Source organism: Bombina bombina, chromosome 9, assembly GCF_027579735.1.
Source record: "Bombina bombina isolate aBomBom1 chromosome 9, aBomBom1.pri, whole genome shotgun sequence".
Classification (NCBI taxonomy): Eukaryota; Metazoa; Chordata; class Amphibia; order Anura; family Bombinatoridae; genus Bombina; species Bombina bombina.
In genome coordinates, this window is record NC_069507.1 from 219,619,561 (window position 1) to 219,631,841 (window position 12,281).

Sequence of the window (12,281 nt, forward strand, 5' to 3'; positions counted from 1 at the left end):
CAAGCTGACACGTCAAGACTGGGACAAGAAATATCTCAAGACTGATTTTTCTAAGGTTTTATGGACTGATGAAATGAGAGTGAGTCTTGATGGGCCAGATGGATGGGCCCGTGGCTGGATTGGAAAAGGGCAGAGAGCTCCAGTCCGACTCAGACGCCAGCAAGGTGGAGGTGGAGTACTGGTTTGGGCTGGTATCATCAAAGATGAGCTTGTGGGGCCTTTTCGGGTTGAGGATGGAGTCAAGCTCAACTCCCAGTCCTACTGCCAGTTTCTGGAAGACACCTTCTTCAAACAGTGGTACAGGAAGAAGTCTGCATCCTTCAAGAAAAACATGATTTTCATGCAGGACAATGCTCCATCACACACGTCCAAGTACTCCACAGCGTGGCTGGCAAGAAAGGGTATAAAAGAAGAAAATCTAATGACATGGCCTCCTTGTTCACCTGATCTGAACCCCATTGAGAACCTGTGGTCCATCATCAAATGTGAGATTTACAAGGAGGGAAAACAGTACACCTCTCTGAACAGTGTCTGGGAGGCTGTGGTTGCTGCTGCACGCAATGTTGATGGTGAACAGATCAAAACACTGACAGAATTCATGGATGGCAGGCTTTTGAGTGTCCTTGCAAAGAAAGGTGGCTATATTGGTCACTGATTTGTTTTTGTTTTGTTTTTGAATGTCAGAAATGTATATTTGTGAATGTTGAGATGTTATATTGGTTTCACTGGTAAAAATAAATAATTGAAATGGGTATATATTTGTTTTTTGTTAAGTTGCCTAATAATTATGCACAGTAATAGTCATCTGCACACACAGATATCCCCCTAAAATAGCTATAACTAAAAACAAACTAAAAACTACTTCCAAAACTATTCAGCTTTGATATTAATGAGTTTTTTGGGTTCATTGAGAACATGGTTGTTGTTCAATAATAAAATTAATCCTCAAAAATACAACTTGCCTAATAATTCTGCACTCCCTGTATACTTTCAAAAACATGTGTAAGTATATATAGTTCAATACATGTTGCTTGTGTAGAATATTATTATAAATTTATTCCAGCGGATACTAAGATTCTATTTACTATACTTCACTGCAGTGCAGAGGTACTGAAAGTCATTCTGGCCTAAGATCAAAGTTAGGATTACAGGTGATAACATTTAATAGATAAGTTATTAATAGATGAATTACAAAGATATGAAAACTTCAAACACTACAAGTGACCAAGTTCAAACATTTGATACATTCAATGTGAGTTGGAATACAGAGTAACATACTACAATTTAAACATATTTTAGAGTTTAATAAATATTTGTTTTAGAGAACTAGAGACATTGTAGTGTATGTTATTTTTTACTTTTTTTATTTTGGGCTTTAATTTATTATAAAAAATATAAAATATATATGTTTCTATGTACACAACATAGACAACGGCATCTGTCAGTTATTCTTGGTTATTCCATTCCTTAGGAATGATTTTGCCAACGGGAGACAGGTTCCCTGTCTGTGTGATTACATAAGACCAGATTGCAGTACAGAACACTGCTCCTGACAGCAGGATACTTATCATGGAAATTAGGTTCTACTTTGTGGTTGGAATGCCTTCATACACGTCCTCTGAATTCCACAAGCTATCAAGGAAAGTGCAGATCTAGAGACGGCAACAAATATGTTATTATTTTTGTGTTTAATAGCCACAAATTTGCATTTAACGCTTAAACATGAAACCCAGCTTTTTTTCTTTCATTATTCAGATAGAACATTCAATTTTAAACCCTTAACTGGGAATTTCAGAAAAAAACTTGCCCAAAATACCAGAGAATTTTTAGAATTTTGGCTATCACTCCATTTAAACAGAAATAGAACCCGTTTTTATTATTTACCTGCCAAAACAATATATTTTTTTAGTTGATAACACAAGGTGTTGATCTAGGCCCATTTTGGTATATTTCATGCCACCCTTTTGCCGCCAAATGCGATCATATAAAAAAATTGTTAACTTTTTCACAAACTTTTGGGTATGGAAAACATTTTGTAATCGTGATATGCGCCCCCATCTATTTAGCAGATAGCTACCACTGGTTTAAAGCACTAAAGGTAACTAGTGTCATTATTTTCCTAGGTAAAATTGTTTAAAGGTAACAATGATTACCTGGGTGTTTATACAAGTCGTTACGGTAACACAGTGTAGAATATTCTCTTTGTATGATTTAGTTAGATTTTGAATTAGGATCACACATTCCCAAATTAGAATTATCTAAATGCCCCCTACAAATGTTGCCATTATGTTTTCAAATCTTACTTTACTATTTGCCCTATGATCTGCTTTTGTTTCTGCTAAAAAAAATCAGTCCCGGTTAGGCTGCAGTGTCAAAATATCTTGAGTTGTAGGCAGATCAAAGATTTATTTTGAAACAATCAGTCTGATTTACAAACTATATTCCTGACTTAATAGCACCTGTAATGTTTACCCAGAACTAACTGAAAATTCATTGTCCAGAGTCCTCCTGTGTAGATAACAAAGAAGACTTATTTAATGGCATAGGTTAGTTAAACATTCATGTAACAAATTCATTTCAATTTAAAGATTGGTCGCACACCTGCTTTGATCCTTTATACTTCTTGCTTGCAGGCTCTGCCGCCTATTTAGACCATAAGTCAATTCAAATGTTAACCCTATGGCTGCCAAAGGAGACTGCAACTTATTGCTGATAAATGCATTGCAGTCCCTAACAGAAGACTTTAGGGGAATAGGGAATTTATGTTTGAGGGCACCAGAGCCAATCAATATTTCATATCAATATGTGTGTATATGGATAAATATAATTTTACCTTATTATTCACAGCAGACATTTTCTATGTTACACATATAACAATTTTTTTCTTATACACTACAATTTTTTTTAACTAATCCAGGACTAATGGACTAGTGGAAACGTCCATCTCTGGTATAGATACACTATATAGGGTTGCCACTTCAGCCATGTTTTACTGGACACTTATAAGTTACACATGCTTCAGGGTGTGCAGGGAGGGATATGAATAGTTCATAGTTCATATAAATATTATTGTCCAGAAACAAAATGCATGTTCCTCCCCGCACACCCTGCAGCATGTGTAAACATGGCTGAGGTGGCAACCCTAGCTATATAGCCAAAAATATGTGGACACTCCTAGTAATTATTAAGTTTCAGCCACACACGTTGCTAATGTGCATACAATCCAGCATATAGTAAGGATGTGCATTTAGAGTATTCAGGCGAAAATTAATTCCGAAGATGGTGACCACAAACCGCATTTGGCAATTTTTGTAGCTTGATTTATTCATGTGAAAGTGCAACCCTGTGCAAATCTGGATGTTAGTGTGTTGCACTTTCACAAGAAAAAAATACGGCTCCTAAAATTGCCACATGCTGCTTGCGGCCTCCATCTTTGGCATTAGTTTTCACCAGAAAGTTCAGAATGCCCATCCCTAGAACATAGCCATGAAATCTCTATAGGCAAACAATGGATACAATGGCTAAAGTGATCAATGGCACTGTCATAGGATTCCACCTTTGTCACAAATCATTACATTTCTGCCCTACTAGATCTGCCCCGGTAAACTGTAGGTGCTATTATTGTGAAATGAAAGCACCGAGAAGCAACAGCAGCCCAGGCATTAAGTGGTGCAAACTCACAAAGCAGGTCACAGAGTGCTGAGTCACGCTGAGTGATATGGGGATAGATTCTGGTTGGCCTGAGGGCTTAGCTAAGGGGCATATGGGTAGAGAAGTATGCTGTGGCTGAGGTTTGGAGGTACCATGATCAGGAACCCACAGATTTGTTTAAGAGAAACTGGGACCTAAACATTGTATTGAAACTGGTTGGAGAAACAATGTGACAGCGCTCCCATAACATGACAGTCCTGCCAAATACAAGACATTTGGGAGCTCTCAGATACATCATAAACAGATCATGAGCTTCTACATCCTCTCCAATCTCACTCTGTTACTGGAGTCCAATGGAGAGAGATGTGAGATTTGGTGAATATGTTTCTATAAATAACATAAATAGTGAATTTAACACAGGGAATCAGCTGTGTGGGATGAAATAGGATGCAGACATTTTTGACTAGAAAGCTCTATTGATTATTGTGGAATCTAAGAACAGGGTCATTTCATTAGAATTCACATTATATAAAAGAACTTAAATTAGACTTTTTTCCCCATAAGTTCCAAACCCTTTACATATACACAAAAACACAGATGGATGAAGGAATCTACCGGCATACTGACCTGAAACCAAAATCCTCCTTTTATCCGGTTACCAGCAAAGGTAATGCCATTGAGACCTTTGACACGGTAGTCTGTAATGATATTAGAGACCTTAAACAAAGCAGATTGAACAAACACAAGCACAATCTCTCGAAGGAACAATTCAACACCATCAAAACCCTCGAAAACAACCACGACCTTGTCATCAAACCTGCGGACAAAGGTGGGGGTATTGTTATCCTCAATAAGGTGGACTATGACCAAGAGTGCAACAGAATTCTGTCAGATAGACAAACATATGAAATACTTAAAGGGAACCCCATAGATGATTTCAAGAAAGAATTGGACGAAACTCTAAAAGAAGCTAGGGAGATTGGAATATTGAACGATAAAGAATTCCGATATATGAGTATTAAACACCCCATCACACCTGTGTTTTACTATCTCCCTAAAGTACACAAATCATTAACGAAACCGCCATGCCGACCAATTATATCGGGCATTGGCAGTCTGTCCAGCAACTTATCCGAATACGTGGATAAACAATTACAGAAATATGTGGTACAGCTACCATCATATGTGAGAGACTCCACTCAAATATTAAACATTTTGGAAGGTATAGAATGGGAAGAAAACTACATACTAGTAACATGTGATGTTACCTCCCTGTATACCTGTATACCGCACGAAGGTGGTATAGAGGCAGTTAATTTCTTTCTCAACAGAGATCCGGAGCTACCAGAACTACAAAGAGATTTAATCATCGATGGGATACAATATATTCTAACCCACAATTACTTCAACAATAGAGGAATTTATTATAGACAAGTATGTGGAACAGCTATGGGGACCAGGTTCACGCCCAGTTACGCCAATTTATATATGGGCTACTGGGAACGTATTTTTTGGGACTCATGCCCAGCGAGCGCGGACCTGGTCCTCTACTATAGATACATTGATGATATTATTATGATTTGGAAAGGCTCAATAGATGACTTAGAATATAACATCCAAGTAATGAATACCAATATGTATAATCTTAGATTTACTCACGAATTTAGCAAACATGAGATTACATATTTAGACCTAAAGATTGAAATTAAGAATGGCAAATTGGAAACGTCTACATTCTTCAAAGAAGTAGACTGTAACAATTACATTCACAAAGACAGCTGCCATCTTAACAGATGGAAGTCCAACATACCCAAGGGACAAATGCTGAGACTAAAGAAGAACTGTTCAGACCCCAAGAAATGGGAAGAACAAACTCTCATTTTAAAAAACAAGTTTCTGGAACGGGGATATGAAGAAGGAGCCCTTGAAAACGACATAGAAGAAGTAAGACAGAGAAATAGGAAGGATCTCCTATCATTTAAACCGAAAAAAGTCTACAACAATCTTGATGGAGACGAATTGAACATCCCTTTCATCATAGAATACAGCGAAAACAGGCATATTGTGGAGAAGATCGTAGAGAAACACTGGCCACTACTAAGGAATGACGATATCATTGGGGATAAACTAACACCCTGCCCAGTATTTATATACAGAAAGACAAACAACTTGAAAAACAAACTCTCTCCAAGTATACCCAGAAACACGATGACCAATACAAGAGATGTGTATGGCAGAGAAGTCAAAGGTTTTTATCCGTGTGTAAGCTGTAAGGCCTGTCAAAGGGGAGTAAAAACAAAGGAATTCACCTCGTTCAATACGAAGGTTAAATATAAAATCAAGGACCTTATCAAATGTAGTAGCAAAGGAGTAATCTATATGATATGGTGCAGTTGTGGTTTCCAATATATAGGGCAGACGTCCAGAACCCTGAGAGATCGGATCAGGGAACACTTATTAAAGATCAAACACAAGAACACCGAAACAGCACTATACAGGCATTTCCTAACTCAACATCAGGCCAAACAGAAAGATCTTAGCTATATTGGTATCCAACTAGTCACACCGAATTGGAGGGGTGGAGATCAAGAAAAAAGACTACTAACAGCAGAATCAAGATGGATCTTTAATATAGATTGCCTACACCCTAGGGTTTAAACAATATAGGGTGGATATAAACCCCTACACCCTAGGGTTTATATCCACATAGCATGTATTTTCATACTAGCTAGATTTGTAGTTATCTTTGACCCCTCCAGGAATTTATGAAATATGAACAGATTTCATGTAGGTACGATAGCCCTGATTCCATCCCCATCCGAATAATTGTAAAATTGGAACTCTAATTTTCTCGAAACAGTTTTGATGTTTTTAATGTCTTTTTAGTGCCTTTTTTAATGTATTCCAGCTTACTGAGCCAGTTTCCAGAATAGTATCAGTCGATTGCATTTTTAATTTATTCTTATTATGTGGAGGACTTCAGGAGTACACCATTTATTTAATACGTTGATTTAGCTGTCCCTTCACACGTTCCATTGCTCTAATGTGTACCTATCCCATTTTACTTAGAAATTTTACATTTCTTCTTTTAACGCCATATTTAAAATGTATTTTGAGCGTTTTTGATACTCATGCCGATGTTATATCTAGTGTTTACTAATGTTTTTTATATCATTGTTCTTACCCTATGTTTTTTATATTTCATGAACACTCACAAGTGTTTTTTAGCACAGCTACTCTAGTCCACTTGTTCTTATAACTAGCCATTCTATGTATTTTATGTATTTTATGTATTTTATACATTTTTAGATTATTTCCCACATTTTATATATACGCTTTTTATCACAATGATTTAGTCCATCCATTCTACATTTTAGAAATGACAATACAGCTTTTATGATTAGCCATTTCATAAAATATCATGATATATCATCTCTGTAAGAACACCCGCCAAATAAGGCCATGTGACCCGTACCGCCAAACACCAATACCGGAAGTGATAACAAATCTACCGGAAGCAAAACAAAGAACGAAACCGGAAAGAGAATTAAAGTTAGGCACATCCGGTCATATCGAGCGGCGGAAATACTTAGGGTAATCCCGGTATTAGTAAACCAAACAAAATCTTTCAGGTACTATTGAATAACATTGATATTCAGTCACTATCTAGTCACAAGTTAGAATCATAATCCATGTAGGATTATTCTGTTTACATTTACACCCATATCCCCTTCCGGGTTGACATTTGGCGCCAAACAACAAGCGCCAAAACATTGACACCATTAATTGGTTAGTAATATTCTTAAATAGAGCCACCATCACACACCATCCATAGTCTTGTTTTGGGCCAAAACGCATTGGCAGAATTGGTGAGCTATTTTCCTACAATACATGTTTATTTGTTAGCATTATTGCACTATTGTGAATTTCTTTTACAGGTTGGATATAGGGATTGCACCCAGGGTTTACCGGACATTCCCTCACCCACCATATCCACATTATTTGGAACCTTCATTTGAGGAAACTTAAAGATATATCATTCACAAATACACACCTTCATTTGGAACTTTTTATCACTAACAGTGTTTATCACTTTCTTTTTTACCACGGACACGTATTTTGATTTTATTTTTTACCACGGACACGTATTTATATACACATATTTTTTCCTTTTTTCCCATTTTTTCCCATTTTTTCATTTTTTTCTGTTTGGACAGTAATGATTACTTTCACTATGTTTGAATTTTGAGGGGTCCCCCCATTTTTTCACCTATTATCACTATATAATATCTGTGCATTTTTCTGTGCATTTTTGCACCGTGTAAAGGGAATATCGTTCCCATTTCCAGCTACATCATTCCAATTTTATTATCATCTGCATTTTATTATTGGATTGTGTTTTATGTTATTTGCATATATTGTACCATGGATCCATGATTTTACCCATTGTATTTTAATTGTAACAAATTGTATTAAATTTGTATTTATGTTCATCAAGACAACAATAAGATTATTTACCATAGTCATTGTAAACATCCTAGAACACCGTCCATCCACTTACTAACTTGATATCCTTTATATTATATAGGGCTCAACCCCATCAGTTATTAGTTAATTCTATTTCCTCTGCCTATGTTTTGGCGCTCCTAGGTCTTTTCCATAGTTTTAGATTTTCATTTAAGGGTTGGCTAGGTACCCTTGTGCACCCAGGAGCTAGTAGGAACCTTGTATGAGCGCTGTGAGATACTGTAATATCTAAAAGGGAATAAGAAGGCAGAGTAGCACTTTGTAGATTTTACACATGGGGCTAGATTATGAGTGGAGCGATATTTTGCTCTCCCGTTCGCTAGTTTACTTCGCCAGACAGAGGCTTTTTGCGTGTGTCGGGCTGTATTCGTATTACAAGTTAAAAGTAAAAAATCTGCTCGCAAGCGACAACCTGTGTGCAAAAAGTTGAACTTTGAATATTGTGACTGTGTTATTCTCCCACAGACTTCAATGGAGTAAAAAACTAACACCCATACTCATACCCAAGTTTATTCAAGAGCGCTAAACCGACATAAAATATAAATATTTCTTAATCCAATATTCTTCACATTGAAGACTATGTTCTATTTATTCTTAAATAAATATTTCTATATATATTTGATGATTTTTTTGGTAAAATATATACCTATACCTATAATATATATACAGTATATTTAAAAATACTTAGAACATAATAACTTATGTAAAGAACATTGGAATGGGAAATATTTACAGTAAATACATTGTTAATGCCATTATTAAATATTAATATTGAATAAGAAAGATTTTTCTTGTTTTCAGGTATTTGACGGCAAAGGACTACAATGCATACACACACACATATATATATATATACTCACCGGCCACTTTATTAGGTACACCTTGCTAGTACCGGGTTGGAAACCCTTTTGCCTTCAGAACTGCCTTAATTCTTCGTGGCATAGACCATATTAACATGATAGCATCACGCAGTTGCTGCAGATTTGTCGGCTGCACATCCATGATGCGAATCTCCCGTTCCACCACATACCGAAGGTGCTCTATTGGATTGAGACCTAGTGACTGTGGAGGCCATTGAATTACAGTGAACTCACTGGGGCCGATTTATCAAAGCGTCAATCTCGTCGCATTCGCTGGAGTCAATACGCTCAGCAGACATCACTAGACATCGCTGACACTAATCTACATACGACAGCGTAATTTATTAAAAAGTCTGTCAAAAACACGCGTGTCAAGTACGGCGCAATGAGAATCGGACTGTTGATAAATAAGAGTCATTGATGTTGCAGATATTCTGTTTTTTTTAAACTTTATTTATACAATTTCATTACTGTCCATGAACAAGCACATTTCTCTAAAGCTAATCTTTTATTTTTCATCTGTTAATGTCCAAGAAATAGCTACATTTATACCTCAACAAACAATATCTCATAGAACGTTATTTTTCTATTTGTTATACAAAAAAATCTGATATATATTTTCACATAAATTAATGTGTATTTGTATTTCTATAAATCATGATATGCCTATCTCATGTTTTTTTTATTTTTTTTAAAATGATTATTAATGCTAGAATTTGTACCTATATCTTTGCACATACTTGTATATATATATATATATATATATATATATATATATATATATATATATATATATATATATATATATATATATAAAATATATATACATATATATACTGTATATATATATATATATATATATCAGAAATCTTTTGCAAACATATTTACATGTCCCTAAATTCCTTTTTTTGTTCTAAACAATGTTGTCTTTCATATCTCTGCGTTTATTTATACCACATATGAATATAGTGTAAACATTTTATTATTCTGAGCAAGAATAATTGTGAATATAACATGTAATCAGGGTATCATATGTATTTATTTGCATCAATAAATATTTTAAGAGCTGGGCCAGTTTTCTCTCTGCACCTGTGTAACCCTTCCTGATTGCAGTCTAGTTTTAAACACCACCCCTACACAGGTGTTAAAAAATGGGCTGGCATTTAAGATGACATTTCTTAATGAAAATTAAATTCAAGAGAAGGAAGAAAAACACTTAAAATAGCATGACATTAAAGAGGTGATTTTAATTTCTGTTGTATCTGATTCATGACAGTTTAATGTTAGGTAGACTATCCCATTGAACTATCAGCCTAAGATTATATTGAATCAAACATCATTCGATTATTAAAATCATTGTCAAAAATATTACACTGTGTGGCCTAATGTCATCATCAACGTTTATCTTTAATATTAATTTCACATATACATACTTTTAAAGTATAATACACAATGTAAAAAATGGCACTTACAAGTTCTGATGAGTGATGTAATGACTCAAGTATAGAGCAATTTGATTCGTTAGTGATAGTAGAAAATGTATATTTCAATCAGATTGACTGATTTCATTAATCACTTGATTATGCATTTAGCAATAAGAAATTGTGGAAAACTTTACTAGTTTGTGGGTTTAGGAGTTTAAATATTGCGTCAAATTTGGTGCAAAAAAGTGTTGCGTCAAATTTGGTGCGAAGTGGAGAGTGGGACTTGTATTACATGCGTTAAACATGGTGCAAATAGATTTATCCAAAAAAGGAAGTTAGCTATATTATGTAATGTATTTATTTGATTTTTATGCCTATATCTACTAGTGCACTAAATTTGAAGAAATACTTAGCACCAAATTTGAAGCAATAATATTGTCCACTTGCTTTGTAATGAGAGACAAAGATGTAACATAATCTCCCTAGTTAAGGGCTAAATAAAATTAACTTAAAAGGACATGAAACCCATATTTTGGGGGGTAGTTATCAAGCCGTCTACTTTACCTGCCTTCGCCGGTCCAATACGCCCGCCTAAGCTCGCCTACCATTGCCGCCGCGGACCTTCAAAATTTCGCCTAAGTTATCAAAAAAGCTGTCAAAAAGCCGCGCACCAAGTACGGGGCAATGAGCAGCGGACTGTGAGAGTTATCACTCATCCGATCTCGCTGCTCTTTGGCTTTTTGACAGCTTTATTGCTAGCCTGTCACTAAGCACCCACACTAACTACACTGTTCTACCCTATATACCGGTGCCCCCGGAGCCCCCCGCAACTCAATAAAGTTATTAACCCCTAAACCAACGCTACTAGACCCCGCCGCAACTCTTATAAATGTATTAACCCCTAAACCATCGCTCCCGGACACCGCCGCCACCTACATTATACCTAGTAACCCCTATCCTGCCCCCCCTATACCACCTCCACCGATAATAAAGTTATTAATATTTCAATTTATTTTAACTAGGTACAATAGCTATTAAATAGTTATTAACTATTTAATAGCTACCTAGCTAAAATAAAGAGAAATTTACCTGTAAAATAAAAACTAACCTAAGTTACAATTACACCTAACACTACACTATACTTTAATAAATTATTCCTATTTAAAACTAAATACCTGTAAAATAAACCCTAAGATATAATTAATAATTACAATGTAGCTATTTTAGGATTTATATTTATTTTACAGGTAACTTTGTATTTATTTTAGCTAGTTAGAATAGTTATTAAATAGTTATTAACTATTTAATAACTACCTAGCTAAAAGAAATACAAAATTACCTGTAAAATAAATCCTAACCTAAGTTACAATTAAACCTAACACTACACTATCATTAAATTAATTAAATAAATTAGCTACAAATAACTACAATTAAATTAAATTAAATAAACTAACTACAGTACAAAAAATAAAAAAAGCTATGTTACAAAAAATAAAAAAAATATGTTACAAACATTTAAAAAATATTACAACAATTTTAAGCTACTTACACCTAATATACACCTAATATAAGCCCCCTAATAAAATAACAAATCCCCCAAAATAAAAAAATGCCCTACCCTATTCTAAATTAAAAAGTTACCAGCTCTTTTACCTTACCAGCCCTGAAGATGGCTCCGCTCCGGATGGATGAATATTGAAGACGCCTGCATGAAGACTTCTATTGGATGGAAGACCTCTCCAGTGCCGCCTGGATGATGACTTCATCGGATGGAAGACTTCTTCAGCGCCCCTTGGATGATGACTTCTGCCGCTCCGGA